We start from the raw sequence: 18,683 nt of genomic DNA on the forward strand, positions 1-18,683 counted from the left end.
TCAAAAAGTTAGAACAGGGCCCTGCTACCCCACAGACTGAGATCCTAACAGTGGCCTTTAAAGTCTTCCATAACCGAGAGGACGAGAGAGAACACCGTAAACAAAAGGCTGATCAGGCCAATTTCCAAATGTTAGCCCAGCTGATAAAACCACAACCTGGGCGCCCCTCTACAAACAAGCCCCCCCAGGAGCTTGTTTCAAGTGCGGACAAGAACGACATTGGTCAAGGGCGTGCCCCTCCCCAAGATCTCCTACCACCCCATGCCCCAGATGCCACAAAAAGGGCCACTGGGGGTCTGATTGCCCAGCCACCCAAAGGGGAGGCTGGACGAACAACCCCCATCCTAAGCCCGCTGTAGTGGGGCTGGCAGAAGAAGACTGACGGGGCCCGGGGGCTTCTCGCTGGACCATTTCCATCACCAAACAGGAGCCCAGTGTTACTTTAATAGTAGATGGTCGCCCCATCTCCTTCCTCCTAGATACAGGAGCCACCTTCTCAGTCTTGCGAGAATACCGGGGCCCTACCATGCCTGCCATTACTCCTGTAGTCGGGGTAGGAAGTAAACAGATTTTCCCATTAACCCCACCCCCCCGCCTTTTATTCACAATCCAAGACAATCCCATACCTTTCTCCCACTCCTTCCTAGTTATGCCCCAATGTCCCATCCCTTTACTAAGACAGGACATCCTTTCCCTCCTCCACATTTCCATAACTATATCCACTCCCACAGCCCCCAGTACTCCCTTTCTGATAGCCCTCATAGCCGACAACCCCTCTCTACCCAATGAAAGCTCCGGTTCCGCCTTCATACACCCTGTAAATCCCCAAGTTTGGGACATTACAAGCCCCTCCGTGGCTCTATGTCCTCCTGCCTCTATCAAATTACGTGACCCCTCTCAGTATATCTGTCAGGCCCAATATGCCCTAACCACTTCAGCCCTCATAAGCCTCCAACCCATTATTCAAGATCTCTTAAACAAAAATTACCTCAGACCCACTCACTCCCCATTTAATACCCCCATATTAGCTGTTAAAAAAACCAACGGATCTTTCCGCCTCATCCAAGACCTTCGCCTCATCAACATGGCCGTTGTCCCTATCCACCCCTTAGTTCCAAATCCATACACCCTTTTATCACAGATCCCTGCCTCAGCATCCCACTTCCCAGTCCTAAATCTCAAAGATGCATTTTTCTATCCCTCTAGACCCCTCCTCCCAAGATTTTTTCATCTTCACCTGGACGGACCCATACACAAAACATTCTGAACAACTCACTTGGACAGTTTTGCCACAAGGCTTCCGAGATAGTCCCCATATTTTTAGACAGGTCCTAGTTCAGGAGCTCAAACAGTTTAATCATGATCACTCCGAGTCCACCTTATTACAATACGTGGACGATCTTCTACTCTGCAGTCCCTCGTGAGAACAGTCTCATCTTGACACTGCCTCTCTACTTAACCTTTTAGCTTCCAGAGGTTACCGAGTATCCCCTTCAAAGCTCAAATCTCTTCCCCTTCTGTCACTTACCTCAGATTCCTCCTATTTCAACAAAGAAAGTCCATTACCTTAGACAGAAAATGGCTCCTCTCTGACCTGCCCATTCCCAAAACCAAGACAGAAATCCTTTCCTTCCTAAGCCTGTCTGGGTATTTTAGAGCGTGGATCCCTAACCTCTCCCTGTTAGCAAGACCCCTATGCGACCTCAGCAAGGGCCCCCCTGAAGAACCATTATCCTCCTCACCCCAACACTCCTTCATTAAGCTCCATCAAGACCTTGTAGAAGCCCCAGCTCTCCATCTCCCTGATTTGTTGAAACCCTTCTCATTATGCATTCATGAGAGGTCCAGTCAAGCTCTAGGAGTCCTAGGCCAATATTATGGCCCATCCTTTGCCCCAGTAGCTTATCTCTCCAAGCAATTAGACCCCACAGTTCGGGGATGGGCCCCGTGCCTACGGGCATTAGCTGCTAGACAGCTCTTGCAGAAAGAAGCTCATAAACTGACATTCAGGGCGCCCCTTACCATTCTGTCCCCACATCACCTAAAAGATCTCTTTACCTACAAAAGTTTACAGACTCTCCCTCCCTCCAGACTCCTGACCTTACTGTCCTCTTTCCTCCAAAATCCCGTTCACCCCCTTTGCCATCCATACCCGAATCATGACTTTTTCCTCCTTTACTGCTCTCTCGCTTTTTTTCCTCATTCCTATTGTCTTCCCTGCCACCCAGCCTCCTTTGTATGGCGATTCAAAGTCAGACAGACTTACACACAGCATCAAACAAAAGTTACTGCCCTCATTGCCACATCAGACTGCCCTCTGAAAGGCTGCTCTGAGCCTTTATACCTCCACTTTCCTCCCTCCACTGAAGTGTTCACTAGCAGCTACCCTTATTCTCCCTACCTCTGCTTCCTCTATGACCAAAAACAAGCCTATTGTAGGTGATGGCCAGACACCTACGGGAGATGTCCCTACTGGTCTTGCGCCATTCACTACATGAATAACTCCCGGTACCCACAGTATTACTCCTCCAACCGTTTCATGAAATATCCCAACGGCTCATTCTCCTTATCAATCCCAGATCCTTGGGACTCTCGATGGGCTGCTGGAGTCACAGCCTCAGTTTACTACGGGGGGTCCTTGACCCCCCACGGTACCCTTCATATCTCTCAAAAGTATGTTCCCTCTCATTTCCAGATCTCTCAAGTTGCATCAGATATCAGACATTCCGAAAGTCATTATCCAAACTCTTGACGGCGCCTCTTCATCTTCTTATTCCTCCTACTCTTGGTTACAGCTCATTCAAGACACCACCATCTTTCTCAACCACACCCTTAACACCACCAATTGTTTCTTGTGCGCATCACTACAGCGCCCACTGCTGGCCGCCGTACCCCTTATTATTTCCAACTACTCCTTCCATGCAGAAGGACAACCCCTCTGCCCCCTGGCAGACATACCCCTATGAGAACCAGAATACGCAGGTAATCCCACCATCCACCACTGTGTAAGCCCAACTCCACCCCCCTCCAGTGCACTTCACTGCCTCTCTATCTACACCCCTACCTCTGGCTCTAAGACTTTTATGCAACCGGGACACTTCTTTTGGTGTAATGGCAGTCTTTTCAACTCACTGCCTCCCAACTGCAATACACCCTGCATTCTCATCACCCTAATCCCACAGCTTACACTTCACAGCATGGCAGAATTTCTTGAGCTCCAACCTCCCTTGCCCTCACGCAGAAAAAGGGCTGCTTTCCTTCCCATCATGGTTGGTATCTCTTTGACCACCTCAGCCATTGAGGCAGGGTTTTCAGGAGAGGCCTTGAGTCACTCTCTATGGGCAATTAAAGATCTCAATGCCAAACTTGAGGGAGCCCTGACATCCACTCCTGATTCCCTAGCCTCTCTCCAAAGACAGGTCACTTCGCTAGCTAAAGTCACCCTTCAAAACCGGCGGGCCTTAGATCTCCTTACAGCCGAGAAGGGCGGCACCTGCATCTTCCTTCAAGAGGAGTGCTGCTATTACATTAACGAATCCAGCATTGTAGAAACTGACATCACCAAACTCACCGACCTTGCCTCCAGCCTCCACTCTGCTTCCAATTCCAATCCATTCTCTTCAATACTAACAAACCCCCTCCTTACCTGGCTCTGGCCCATTGCAGGCCCCATAATAATCATTCTTCTCGCCTGTCTCTTCTTACCCTGTATAATAAAGTTCATCAAGTCCCAAGTCGGAAAAATCTCTAATCAAGCTTTCAACCAGCTTTTACTCAGGAACTACCAGCTTCTGGCCACAGAAGATCCCTCACCCTCACGTAACCTCCTCACCACATGCTGAGATGGACCCCTCTCTCTGCTGGAAACTGTTCCTAGAAACAATGGCCGCAGACGACTGGCTCCTGACATCCATATCCTCTTGGCATCATTGGAATCAACAAGTCCTCGACCTATGGTTACAGGGATCCTTCATTGATTTCCAACCTGAAGAAGTCCACATCTACCCGTCCTTACTGTGGGGAGTCCTATCAACCCTTTCCTCCCAATCTTCAAGCCCTCACTCCCTTCTCCACCCCCGTTCAGCAGGAAGCAGTCAGAGAGAAAGCAACGTCCACAACCCCATAGAGGAGAAAGGGGGGAATGAAGGGCCCCCACCAGTAAGATGGCGAACTTCCGGCTTCTCTTCGGGGGTCCTCAGTTCCCGCCGGCACCACCTGAAGCCCAATCACCTCTCGCCAGCACCTAGCCAATAGCCACCAGCCCCGTAGAAGTAACACCACAATCACCCCATGCACCTTCCAATATAACCCAGCACCTTTCCCTAATAAAGCGGAATTCTCCGGTGAATTGCTGCTGTGTGTCGCTCCTTTCCTTTCATTTATCATCTCCTGAAATTGTTTTAAATTCCATGCCTCAGAGTCCACCTCTTTTCCAGATACCTCCCTTTTGGAATACTTTCTCCTTATCTTTTAATCTGGGCAAATTGCTCCACATCCCTAAATTTGTGAATTTGGGAGCTTTCTTTTATTACTCTCTCATTTTGGATTCACTGTTTTTTAAGATAACCATGTCTTTCTCTTTCTTAATTATTTTCTTATTTTGCTAGAGCACATTTTTAATCAATTCCCCAATAATGATTGTATAAGAGAAACATGTCATATCTAAAAGAGCCTTTATGTGTTTGAATGAAAGTTTAGCTGGGATTAGAATTGATTGTTCTGGGTTCTCAGGAGCCATTTTATCTAAAGACACAATTTAAGGACATACTTCTTCTGAGTATATTCTTTTGTATATAAGTATTTGGAACTTAACTCTGGATTTTCTTCTTTATTTCAAATGAGATTTATTTTCATACAGTTTGGTAAGCTTTGACAATTATATAAACTCACGCAACACTACCCAAAACAATATACAGAATCTGAATGTCTATCACCTCAAAATTCCTGAGGCCAACCCTTCCCCACACTCATTAGAAGTAGCTATTAACTTTTCTAGAAGTTTATACTACTGGGTCATGTGTTACATATCTTATGTTGCCCTTTCTAGGAACACTTTTTCAGCCTTCTGCACTCTGCTTTTTTCCTTAGGAGGTTGACTTGAATAAACAACACCCATGGTCCCTTAGGTTTATGATTTTCAGTTGGTTTAGGCCTACGGGGAAACTTGGCAGGGGACTGGACAAAGAAAGGAGAGGGAAGTTGGGTCTTTATGCCCGCGGCTTGCTCTCTCTACTACTGTTAAGCTGGCTACGTTTCTCAACTGAGTTCACCACTCTTTTCATGGATATTCTCCATTTAAGTGTCCCTTTCCTTGTGAGTAACTATTTCCTCCTCTTATTCCTTCAGGCTTAAGGGTAATAAGCACATGTCCCTATAACTAATTCCAGGGTACCCATCATTCTTCATAATTTCCTTATATATTTCCCATGCCTTTGTAATTAGTGCCTTTTAAAAACTTTGCTTGAATTATCCATTTTAGATATGCCATCTGTTTCTTGCAATGAGCTTAACTGATACATTTCAGATGATATATCTAACATTTTGTAATTCTATGAAAGAGTATTTTACTAGGCTTGTTTCTTTATTATTGCAGAAAACATTTCAACAAGTTTCAATATTCCTGACAAGATATATAGAGTACCTTTTCTGCAAGCCCATGCCTACAGAGCCTATAAATACATCAATAGCCATCACTTTTCTCCATTCACTTGATTTTTAAAAAAGACCTAGAATGGGCTTTTTCTGTGTTGCTCCAACTGAAGTTTCCTGACAAAGATACATTTACATAATAGGGAGGTAAAACTGATTGTATTAGTGTCTATTGTTATCAAAGATAATAGCCTATTGTTAGGTAGAAAGAGACATGAGCAGCTGGGGAAGGAAAAGATAAAGTTCAAAGAAAAAACTGCCCTAAACTCTAACCAGGTAGGGGGTCCCACATGAAAATAACAAAGGCTTTGCAGGGAGATAACTTCCTAACTATCAGGACCAGGTCATACTGGTCCCAAACTGATCCCAATGTGGGTGTGATTGAACAAAACCAAAAACTGCCCAAAACATGCCTCATCATAGGGAAGTACATGCACACTGAGAGGGATGGCTATACAGGTGGACCCATCAAGCAAATAACCCAACCTTGTCAATCAAGCAGATGCTTCCTAGCCAGAATGCAATATACAAGCCTCCCACCAAACATTGAGACCTTTGTCTACCTTGATTCTGGCCAACTCTTCCGAGGATATTCAAATAAAACTTTGGCTCTGCTTTGCCATTGTGTCTCTGCCTTTCAAAACTTTGTTGTAGCTGGCGCAAGGACTGAGGAGAACAAACTCAACCCATAACACTGTAATTAGTATTGTGGTTGAACGGAATATTGTGAATCATCTATTCATTCTCTGATATCCATACTCAAAGTGAAGCCTTGGTTACTTTCATTGCTGGGCAGCTGCATCTGGGAAGGTCTTTCCTTGCACATTAGGTGAAACCTCAACCCAGACCCAAGAGGGTTCTTGACTGATCTGGAAAGAATTCTTGACCAGGTCAAATAAGTGCCAGCAAGAAAAGAATTCATTAAAGCAAGAATGGAAGCAAATGTCAGGAGTCATGCAAGCAGTAGAAAGCAAGGAAGAACAGAGGTAGGAAAGGGAAGTTCATTAAACTCCTGCTCAGCATAGGGCAGATCACTTGCCAACTCCTAAAGCCAGAGTCACCTGGTGTCCACTGTCCACTTGATCTGCACAGCATGGGAATTATATCCCTAACACCCCAGAATTTGGGGGAGCTGCAGAGCACTGGATGGAGTGAGTTTATGCTGAGAACTTCCACTTCCCTACTGATCTGAAATAAAATAGGGAGAGGGAAAAGAATTGTTAAGACTAGAAAGCTGAATGAAATAGCAAAATGACAAACACATTTACCACTGGAGGTAGAGGTTGGAAGTTCCTATCTTTATCGTGGGAAAGAGTTCAGAGACAAGTGCAGTTGGCTTATGCAACAAGAAAGTTTATTTGACATAAGACAGTACACACTCAGATGGGAGTGCGGGTGACTTCATAGAGGAGGCACGCTTACAGGTTTAGGGTTTGGGGTTTTATAAGGCTTTTGGGTAGTAACATAAGGTATGATGTATACAGGTGATTCATAATTCCTTTGAAGTTTTGTCTTAAGAATAGGGTTATTTAGGTGACTGTGTTGAACTGGATCTTAGCATTCTTTATCCACATAGGTTCATTTACCTTTCTTGTCCTGGTTACAGAGTTACTTAATTGATTAAGGAGCTGAAAGAAGAAGAGGAACAGCACATAGTTTAAGTTCAAGAATAAGCTGGGCCCTTTGTGCAGGTTAAGTAGATTTTACAACATCATGACACTTGTCCCATTTCCCTGCTCTATCTCACTTTGAAATTGCAAGTGCTGTTTCAGTTTATTTCATGATTCGGCTTTCAGTGTATTCTTCTTAAAAATCTTTGTTAAGAAAGATTGGTCATTTATACAAATATGCTAAAATCAAGTGTAAATTCTTGGAACCCTCTATTTTAGGGTTCCCATTGTATTGGAATAATATTTTATTGGTAATTACTTGAAATAAGTTAATTATATGCTAAAAGATAGAAATTTTTTTTGGTAGACATATAGTTGATAGTAATAAAATTTGGTCCAAAATTAGGAATAGGAGAAAATATAATCAATATAAAAAAATGTGTTCTCTATCCTTGAGGTACCTGGCAGGCTGCCTCCATGTAAGTTACTGCTTGTTCTCACTGACATTATATTGCTAAGAGAGCAGGTGCTTTCATCTAATGATTTAAACAACACGGAAACTTCTATTTGTCTCAAAAAAATAATAAAATAATGATTAGAATTCAACTTTTTAAAAGACATTTTCCAGGCTGTGAAAGATGAAATAGAAAATATTAAGGGAGATTATTAAAGAAATATATAGTTGTAGAGCTTCATTTAATATATATTTACATTAAAGATCTTATCCTATAAACACAGAATGAATCTTACTAATAATCATGCTGTGGGCCACAGAGTAAACCTTGATACCTTCTTCAAAGTAAAAGTATAAAGGTCTCATTTGACCACAATGTAATTAAACCAATACCTTAACCATATGGAAAACTTAAAGTTTCTCTAAGTTAATAAGATACAATATAACAAAATGTCATCAAAATAATTCATCTTTTAATTATGATATAATTATAATTGAAAAAAAAATAAATGAACTGAGTCTTAGCTTAAGAAGCTCAAAATTAAAAAAACAATTAAATTTAAAGAAAGGGAAGTGAAAGAATAAATAGTATAGTAGATATTAATGAATTTAAAAATAGAAACAAAGTAGAATTGATAAATACACATAACAGTTGTGTTATTAAAAATGCTGCTATAAAAATATACCTTAAGGAAGCTTGATAATTATTAAGCTAAAAGAAGATAAAGCAGTAGTATGCAATATTAGAAATAAAAATGGAAATAGACATATAGCATGAATAGGGCTTTAAAAAGATAATAGGAGGCTATTACAAATAACTCTATAAAGCAAATTTATAAAATATGGATTCAAGTGATATGTTTGACAACATAAACTACTCATATTTATTTTAGAAGTAAAAGATCAGATCAGATCAAAAATTTTGAAAGGAATTCCAAATGTTGTCAACTACCCATAAAAGATTCAGATAGCCATACACAATGTGTACAACTACTGATGCACACATACAACCACACACCCAAAAACCTGGCAGTACTTCTGAAGGTGTGATGGACAATTGACTTTCAGTTTTGGACAGTTTGAATATTTTCCATGTACACGTATGGCTATAAAAACAAACTTGTGAAATAGAAGTTCTCAAATTGGGGTTCTTTGGATCCCAGGGAATCCTTAGAAGTAGTCTTCGTGGATTTACATTTATGATACTGATTTTAACGTATTTGTTAAGTTTCTCAAGTAGGTGCAGTTTTCATCCGGTTTAAAATTTGTAAATGCCTGTAAAAGTAAACAGTTAAAAGGCACTTAATCTACACATTTCTCCCCACTTTCACATGTATCCCCAATGGTTCAAATGATCATTTGGAATTTCTTTATGCTTATTCAAGTTATTGCAAATAGAGATTCTTTTTCTTTCCTTCCTTTTTTAGCATATATTACATACATTGTACTTTCTCTGGCTTTCTTCACTTAATTTGTCTTTCTGTATAATGCATAGAGATTGTCCTTATTTTTTTATAAACCTGAATAATATGTCAATGCATGAAGATACAGTACTTTTAAGAGTGATATCCAATATAGGTATATTGGCTAGTCATTTGTTAATTCAAATAATACTGCAAAGTAAAACCTTACACATACACACACAGACATCATTTTATATATGCACAAGTATATCTGAGACTCATATTGGTGAAATTGTGGGGTTAAAGGATATTAGCATTTTTTAATTTAATGGACATTATAAAATTCCACTCCATAGAAATTTTCATCAATTTATACTTTTACCAACAATGTTTCCCACAGTGAAAAGATGTGCCCAGAGACCACCAAGCTTGCTGGCCAGAGGAAACAGATAGTATAGTGAAGGACTCTGAAATGACTGTAGTTTGCAGGACAGTGTACTAAAGAGAAAGTGACAGCAATGAGAGGACCTTCGGAAATATGCATTAGGAGCCTTTGGAGTCTTGGGCCAAATGCTCAGCTGTGTATAGTAGGAGACTCCATAGCCCTGGCAGTATGTTGATATGGGGGTGTGGGGGGCGGCTGTGAGATGCATAGAGATACCAGATGCATCTTGAAGATTTTGGAGTTTTGACCAGCTAAAGTGGTGACATTTTGTTAAACATGTGGACAAGAACTAAAAATATTACTCATAGGAGTAGATTTAATGAAGTCCTATGGTAAAATCTACTCTAGACTCACCATAATGCATCCAAAACTAATCTTTTATGGGATGAAAGACAATAGCATCCAGACCTTTTAGCATCCACATATCTAGCATAAATTAAAAGATTATTAGACAATAAAGAGGCAATAAAGGCACACCAGAACCAGGAGAAGGTAAACTAAGAGTCAACGAAATAAGAACAAAACTAACATAGATGTTGAATCAGCACAATGGCCACCGCAGAGGAAAGTCCTGTGACTTACAGACCAATGTATGCAAGTTATCCAAAATAAAGCACAGAAAGAAAAAAAAATCTGAAAACAGCCTAAATGACATCTAGGAAAATATCAAATGGTTTTATGTATGTGAAATGAAAGTCTGTGAAGAAGAGGAAGAGAAAATGAGGCAGAAAAAATATTTGAAAAAAAATGGCCCTAATTTTTCTAAACTGATGATATATGCTAATGCGCAGAACCAAAATGTCCAGTGAATGCCACACAAGATACACACATGCACATGCACCCAGATATGCAACCACACACCGTCACACAAATTTTTCTCTGTCTTTTCTCACCTAGACACATCATAGTCAACTTGTTTAAAATGAAAGAGAACAGATATTCTCAAAACAAAATAGAAAAGAACATCTTAAAAACAGCCAAAGGGAAAAAATTACATACAAGGACACAATGGTAAGAATTGCTGTCATCTTCTCATCAGAAACAATGCGAGCCAGCGATAGTGAAATGGCATCGTAACAGTACTAAACAAAATAGAAGGAAAAAGCTGTCAATGTGTAGAATTTTGTATCCAAAAAAGTTCCTTCAAATATAAAGGAGGAATAAACACATTTAAAGTAACATAAAAGCATTTATCACATTAAATCTGTACTACAAGAAATTTTAAAGGAAGTTCTTGAGCCTGAGAGATGACATGACATGGAATCTGTGAGCCACATTAAAAAAATCAAGAGCACTAGAAATGCTAAATAACTGGATAGATAAATATGAGTTTTTCCTCAGTAAAATATTTCCTAATTGCTCATTTGAAGCAAAAACAAAAGCAATGAATTTTGGGGCTTATTATATATAGAGATATAAGATGTATGACAAATATAAGCCAAAGGAAGAGATGAGGCAAATGGAAACATATTGTTCTAAAGATTTTATATTATATATGAAGTGGTACTTGAGATACATTGTCATAAGTGAAAGATGCTTATTGTAACTTGTAGAAGACTAAAGAATAAAAATAAAAAGAAATAACCAAAAGCCACAGAAGAAATCAAATGGACTACTAAGAAATACTCAGTTAATTTTCTAAAAATAAGAAGATAAGGACAATAGAAAATAGGAATTAAATAGAAAAATTGTACAATGATAGATTTGAACCCAATCCTATTAATACTTACATTAGATATAAATAGAGTTAATAAACATTTAAAATGCAAAGGTTGACAGATTGAATACCAAAGAGAGATCTAGGAGTAGATTTAATGAAGTCCTATGGTAAAATCTACTCTAGACTCACCATAATGCATCCAAAATTAATCTTTTATGGGATGAAAGACAATAACATCCAGACCTTTTAGCATCCATATATCTAGCATAAATTAAAAGATTATTAGACAATAAAGAGGCAATAAAGGCACACCAGAGCCAGGAGAAGGTAAAATAAGAGTCATGCCAGATAGTAATGCCAAATAGACTAGACCTTAAGAACAGTGGTGTGCTACTGGAGATAAAAAGGGATGTTTATGATGATAAAAGGGTTCATTCATCAAGAAGACATAACAACCCTGATGTTATGTACCTAACAAAGAGCTTCAAAATGCATAATGGAAAACCAAGGAAAAGTAGACCAATCCACAATTATGTTTGGAGATTCTTCTCAAAGTTGTAGAAGAAATGTGGAGAATAGAAGGATAGACACTCAACACTAGTGTCCAAACTAGTGCTCCTATTCTAGTGTCAGGAACATTTCCCTCCCAAACAGAAGAGGCACACATCCCCATGTATCTCTGTAGCTGACTTATCAGTTATCATAACAATCACTTATTGTATGATCATTTAAATCTGAACTTGACATGCTTGATTTTAGATCTAGGTAAACATATCCACTATATGCCTTCTTTCTCCCCAATCCCTCCAGAACAGTCAAATTGGTATTCCCAGAGACCTTTCAACACTATGCTTACCTCAGATCCTCTTCTTTAACAAATGGAAATGTGCCCAGAAGTGTGGTGAGGAGAATTGTGAGAAATACTTTTCAGTACACTGTCTACAGATTTTCCATTAAGGAAGTTAAAAAACATGGAAAATCATATATAAGGAAGAAACATCTGTTTTAAACCATATCATATGGTAGCTAAATAGTCATGTATGTCCAGTGAGCTAGAAATAAACTTCAACAGGAATATTTTGAAGAAATGCTAAAGTCAACCTACCACCTATAAAACACTGTCATTATGAGCTTTGGGAATGGACAGGGGGACTTCTGCTCAGTTGGGTATGGAAGCAGCCTAAAGGCCACTTTGTGACTGAAAATGCAGCTGGCATGCATTCACTACTAAAAAGCCATCCCTGAAAAATCCCCAATGATCCACTCAAATCTCTATCAAAGAGAAAAACAGTTAGGCCTGGAACAATGGACAGTTCTAGCTGGAAAGCTCAACTCTTAAACTAAGGACATTGTGGTCAGATTCCTAACACCTATTTTATTGTTAGTGAGTGAAGTTTTTGGAAGGGAGCAGAAATGGAAAGAGTTATTAAATGAATATACATTTGGTAATAAAATCGATGCTTTTGCAAATGTCTCAAGACTTTCAGTTTTTATTACAATGATACATATGCATTGTAAAAAATTAAGTAGAGAATTATAAAAAGTTGAGACAGCACCACTTGTAAACATATAGTATCCAATAAAGCTGCTCAATTTCTCAAAGCCTCCTTTCTGTCATCTGTCAGAAGCAAGCTAATAGGACTTTGCTCATAAGGTTGACTTGCAGATTAAAAAGGACAATCCATGTAAAGTGCTCGATAAATGTTGGTGTTTATGTTATATTGATATTATACATATTATTATGTAGTTAGAGTTATTTATATGTTCTGTTTTATAGCTTCTTTTTTCACTCAATAATACTCAGAAATATTTTCAAAACAGGAATCACCATGTGATCACTGGAGAACTGAAAAGAAGATGCAAGTGGAAATCTTCCATTTAGTTTCTGTCTTTATTTCTTGACACTCTTCTTCCATAACAGGGACTTCTCATCCTTGCCAATAGCAGAAAAGGTATTATCCAGAGAGGATGAAGCTTAATTGACTTTTCAGCCCAAAGATACTTTGGAAACTTTATAACTGAAACAAAGGATGGAAAAACTAGACTTGAAGATACCGATTAGCCTGTGTCTTCCCAAAGCAGTGTGTTGAGAAAGCCACTTCTTTATTCTTTGTTTTAACCCTTGGATTTGTATTTTCCTTTGATAACATTTAATTTTTTTAAATTTGTTTATTGAAAAATAAATGTAATGAAAACTTAAATGTTCTCCTTAGAGGAAATATTTAACTGGAAGATTTCCAAATCATTCATTTATTTTATTTTAGGAATGAGAGTAGGAGTAAATGTACACTAATTCTACCACTGCTTTTTTATTGGAAGATCAGTAGATACTGTTTACAGAAATAGAATATTAATTAATAATGTAAAATCTAAATATAGCTGCTATAAACTATTAAATACAGAGAGAAACAAAAAATGGAAGGACACCACTCACTGAAAAATAAAATGATGAAAGAAACAATAAAAGCAAAAAAAAAGTGAAATAGGCCATATTAAAATAAGAAGTGTCTTGGAATCACAAAGCAACACATAAAGGTGTACTGTACGTAAGAGGCACAACTAATGGAGTGACTATGAAAGGATGAAAATGTAAAGAATAGGCAAAGACAAAAGAGCCAAATGCAGATGCAAACAGAGAAAAGTCTAATTCTTAATATTTTATAGGTTTGAATTAAAATATAAAGCATTTAATGAGAGCAATTTACAATGATAAAAGTTATAATCCATAATTAAAATAACATTTCTGAATATCCATGTACTGAAGAACAAAGCATCAATCTTCATAGAGCAAAATATATAAGAAATACAAGCATCAATGGGCCAAAACACATCATTAGAGACTTTAAATCACCTATTTCAGTCCACAATAGTTGAAGCAGGTTAAAAATATGTAAGGATATAAAAACCTACATCACTTAAATAATGTATGTTGAACTCTGAGCCAGAAAACAGAGTCCATAAAATAGTCATAAAAATTGATGATGTATTAGACTACAGATAAAAAATCAGTTAGGTCCCCAAAATAGAAAAGTACTGGCAATATTCTCTAATCACACCCCAACAAACCAAGAAATTAAGTACTGAAATAGAAAAGAAGTCAAAACAGGAATCCTTGGAGAATTAGAATAACACCTGAAAATTAAAATAATACACTTAGAAATAAAAATAATTTTATTAAAGAACTTCGTGTTAAAAAAAAAGCTCAATAAAAAAAATGAGAGGATTTAGAGAAATGTCAGTAAAGACAGCCCACAGTAGAATTTATGGATACAGTGGAATCAACAATGTTTAGAGAAAAATTTGGTACTAAATACTACTATCAATAGCTAAGAATGAAAATATATGAGTTTAGCTATAAGTAAGAAGTTAAAATAGAAAAAGTAAGGGAAGCTAAACACTGGATTTAATATAGTATAGTATAGAAGAGAAACATGCACTAGAAAATAAGAGTAGAATGAATAATTTTAGTGCTAGTTTTGAAAAATTAAAAATAAAATTAAAAAATGAAAACATGAACTATGACAGGATAATAAATATCTAAAAATACAGAGAAAGTAAAATAATTTTAAGAAACAACTTTCCTTAGCTTTATGCAATAAGTTGGAAAATTTTGCTAAAAAGGATACATTCTGGTTTTTTTTTCCTTTGACTTCCTTCACCCAATTTTCCCACCCCCCCACCCCATGTCTCTGGCAACTACCAACCTGTTCTTTGTATCTATTAGCTTGTTTTTTTTTTTCAATCTCCTCATATAAGAGAGATCATACAGTATTTGTCTTTTTCTGTCTGATATATTTCATTTAAAATGTCCTTCAGGTCCATCCATATTGTCACAAATTCACTCTTTTATATGCCTGAATAATATTCCATTGTATATATATATACCATTCATTCATCAGTGGATACTTAAGTTATCTCCATATCTTGGCTGTTGTAAATAATGTTGCAATGAACGGGGTGCAAATATCTTTATGAACTAGTGCTTTCATTTTTTTCAGATAAATATCCAGAGGTAGAGTTGCTGGATTGTCTGGTAATTCTGTTTTTAATTTTTTGGAAAAACTCCATACTGTTTTGCACTGTGGCTACACCAATTTCTATTCCCACCAACAATGCACAAGGGTTCACTTTTCTCTACATCCTCACCAACAGTTGCTTCTTGTCTTTTTGATAATAGACATTCTAATAGGTATGAGGTGATATCTCATTGTCGTTTTGATTTGCATTTCCCTGATGATTAGTGATGTTCAGCATCTTTTCATGTATGTGTTAGCTATCTGTATTTCCTTCAGAAAAATGTCTATTCAGCTCTTCTGCCCATTTCTTAATTGGATTGCCTGTTGTTTTCTGTTGAGTTGAATGAGTCTTTAAATGTTTTGCATAGTAGCCCTTTAACAGATACACGATTTGCAAATATTTTTTCCCATTCAACAGGTTGCCTTTTCATTTTGCTGATGGTTTCCTTTGCTGTATTTACAGTTCTAAGAAAATATAAATTAGTAAATTGACTCTGGAAGACATAGAAATTATCCTAAACAGACTAATTGACACACAAGAAATTCATAGAGTCATCATTGAACTTCTAAATAAAAAAACAGGTTTACATAGCTTCACAAAGGAATCCTACCAAACCATTTAAAGCCACATAAAATATTATAGTACAGAACATAAAAAGAGAAAATTTCTAAATAATTAAGTATGACAAATGCTGATTCAAAAACCCTATGAAGATAAAAATTACAAGTCAGTTACAATTATACATATCATCCTAAAGATCAATAAGTAGCTCTTCCCTTTTGCAGCCATTGCTGAAACGCCAGTGGTGAAAATGAAGTTCAATCCTTTTGTGGCTTCTGACTGGAGCAAGAACTGTAAGAGGCATTTCCATGCACCTTCCCACATTCACAGGAAGATTGTATCTTTCCTCTCTTTCCAAAGAGCTGAGACAGAAGTACAGTGTTCCATCCATGCCCATCCAAAAGAGTGATGAAGTGCAGGTTGTATGAGGCCACTACAAAGGTCAGCAAATTGGGAAAGTGGTCCAGCTTTATAGGAAGAAATATATCATCTACTTGAATGAGTACAGTGGGAGAAGGCAGATGGCACACATGTCCGTGTGGGCATTCTCCCCAGTGAGGTGGTTATCACTAGACTGTAACTGGTCGAAGACTGGAGAAAGATCCTTGAACAAAAAGCCAAATCTCAAAGAATAGGAAAGGAAAAGGGCAAATATTATAAAGGAGAAACAATGGACAAGTTGCAGGAATGAAGTAATCATACATGCAGCTTTCCATAAAAACTGTTAAAATGAAAAAATATAAAAATCTGTAAGTAAATTGTTAGCAGAGGAAATGCAGTAGCACTTCAAAGGAATTAATAGAGCAAGTCCAAGTAGATGTAATTCCAGAAATGCAAGAATTTATTAATATTAAATACCTACTAATAATCAAAAGAGAAAAATATAGTATCTTCCCTATTAATCCCCAAAATGTATTTCTTAAAATACAACATCTTTTCTTGAATAATAATAATAATTAAAAAAATTATCCATTGGTTCCTCGGTATGGTGCCTATGTTATAATATTCCGAAGTGTATCCCTTAATTCAGGACTTTTTACCATTTCCAGTGTTAATGCTCCTCTTTATCGTCAGTTGCTTGGCCTACTGCTATCAATTCCTTCCTGTTTTTTTTCATATCTCTTGCCCCTGGAATCCATTATGTATCAGAGAAATATACACAAGAATATTTTACACTTCAGTTTAAAATTTCTTTAATGATTTCCTTTATGCTTAGCATGGCCTGCAGCCCCGACATGACCTTGTTCCTGCCTGATTCCCAGAACTCAGGTTGAACCGCTTCCCCATCTCTTCCAGTGCTGCCATCCATCATGACACCCTTGATCTTCCTGGAACAGTTGAAGTGCATTTCTGCTTTAGGCTTTTGTATTCACAGGGATTTCTCCCTAAAAGGCTTCTCCCTGAAATATTTTTTATCACTCAAGTTTCTACTCAAGTTTCTTTCTCATAACAGGTCCCTGCTTCCCCACTCAGACACCATCCTTCTTTGGTCCAGAGTCTTCCCTTCTATCCTATTATGCTGTTTCATTTTATTATACAGAAAAAATGTCAGAACTGCAATCTATGTGAAATTATTCAAATTATTTGTTGTTATCTTTCTCCTCCAAACAGAACAAAAGCTCAGTGGAAGCTGTGTCATTCTTTTGCTGCACGGAAGTCAGAACACTGGCATCCTACAAACGTCAAGGCCAGAGCACAGGATCCTAGAGGTATGTGGGCTGAAGCGGGCCCAGGACCACTTCAGGAAGTGGTTATCTCTGAGGGAGGTAAGGCTTGGTTTGGGCAAGTCATGAAGAAACATGAATAACAAAACTGTCAAACAATAGTCCTGATTTCAAAAGCACAGTATTTAAAATCCAGTTTCCTAAAAACAATAAAAATAAATGTAAATTCTGGAACATTACAATTAGTAAATATTTTCAAAGTTAAAAGAATATACATCTGAAACCTCAATACTCAAAAAAATTCCCATAGCAACAAAAGGTTTAATGAAAGAATAAACAATTCCTTTTTGTAGTTAACAAGTGTTTTATGCTTGCATGGATTTTTTCCCTGCTCATACAAAGTGTCCTTGCATTATTTGTGCACAAAAATTCACAACTTATTTGCTTTCCTCACTCACTTTTTATTTTTTTGGTCTTTTGTCATTTATTTGTTTCTTTTCACAAAGTGATGGATTAGCATTTTAGGGAAACAGGACTGAAGTGATATTGCTCTCATTCCGACCCATGAAAAATAGAAGGATAGCCACTCAACACTAGTGTCTGATATAGGATGATATTTTTTCTGTGGAAAGGCACTTCCATAAATGTACCAGGCTTTTAATGAGCCAACTTTAGAACAAAGATAATGTGTGTATATATGCATGTGGTTGGGAGACAAAATCATTGACTCTTCCCTTCTTTTTCAAATTTCCATGCTACTACCAATGAAATTCCTTTAGGATATATTAAATATATACATATACATTAAAAATATTTTATTACTGTGTTTTTATTATATTAACTTAACTCATTATATTAATATATTTAATAAATATGTATTATAAATATTAAATACATTAAATAATGACAAAAATGGGATATATTAAATAATGGCAAAAATCCCAATAACTACTCTTTATGACACTATTCTGTCAGGATATGAATTCTTTTATCATCACAATAATCCCATGAATGAAAGAAGAAACAAGTTAAACGATGCACTCAAGTTTACATAGCTGATATTAATAAACTGATATGGCAAAATGACCTACGTTAAACCATAGCCAGAGTAAATGCTCTGAGTTGGGAGGCCTTAACAAAGGAACTGCCAGTGATATAAATGCAAAGGCTCTTGGGAATATCTCCTCAAAATGCTTTAATATCTCAAAATACAAAATATA

At 37.5% G+C, this 18,683-nt stretch overlaps 1 pseudogene; it reads left to right on the forward strand.

The window, feature by feature from the left end:
* Positions 1 to 16,049: 16,049 nt before the first annotated feature.
* LOC108394119 (large ribosomal subunit protein uL24 pseudogene) lies at positions 16,050 to 16,490 on the forward strand (annotated as a pseudogene).
* Positions 16,491 to 18,683: the final 2,193 nt, after the last annotated feature.

This window comes from Manis javanica, chromosome 6, assembly GCF_040802235.1.
Source record: "Manis javanica isolate MJ-LG chromosome 6, MJ_LKY, whole genome shotgun sequence".
In the NCBI taxonomy this organism is placed as follows: domain Eukaryota; kingdom Metazoa; phylum Chordata; class Mammalia; order Pholidota; family Manidae; genus Manis; species Manis javanica.